At 24.3% G+C, this 510-nt stretch overlaps 1 protein-coding gene across 1 annotated transcript in view; it reads right to left on the bottom strand.

Annotated features, from left to right (window-relative positions):
* Window positions 1–510, bottom strand: part of LOC107628472 (protein trichome birefringence-like 3) — a 4,504-nt gene that overhangs the window by 2,381 nt on the left and 1,613 nt on the right. The gene's annotated exons all lie outside the window — the stretch shown is intronic.

Here is a 510-nt window from a genome sequence, read left to right as displayed (position 1 = left end):
GCCAAATATCAATCGATGTAAAATTTTATAATCATTGATAAAAGATTTTTTTGACACATTATACACCAATACACATACACATGTAGATATAAACATATAATTAAATAAATAATACTACTAGCTAATTTTTTTTTAGAAATTTAGGGAACTATGACCACTTTAGACCCCCTTGTTCTCGAGTTGGATTCTAAATATGTAACTTCATCACATTTTGTCTTTATAAATAAAGGTTAAATGTAGTTTGTCATTACTGGTTTATGAGTTTTTGACTATTAAAAAGATTTTTTTTTTGTTTAGTTTTTCATTACGGTATGTATATATGCACAAAGCAAGATTTAAATTCACAACACTTGTTTAAGCGGACGAATAAGCTAACTATTCGACCAATCAAAATTTATCAAATCTCTCATATATAATATTGCTTAATTTGAATAAAAATATGTTGCAAGTAAGTGTACAAATTATTAGTAATTGTCTTGAAATTACTTATTTTAAAAGTTTAACTATTTA

This window comes from Arachis ipaensis, chromosome B02 (genome assembly GCF_000816755.2).
Source record: "Arachis ipaensis cultivar K30076 chromosome B02, Araip1.1, whole genome shotgun sequence".
NCBI lineage: Eukaryota > Viridiplantae > Streptophyta > Magnoliopsida > Fabales > Fabaceae > Arachis > Arachis ipaensis.
Note: the sequence above shows the minus strand (reverse complement) of the source record. Positions and strands in the feature narration are given on the sequence as shown.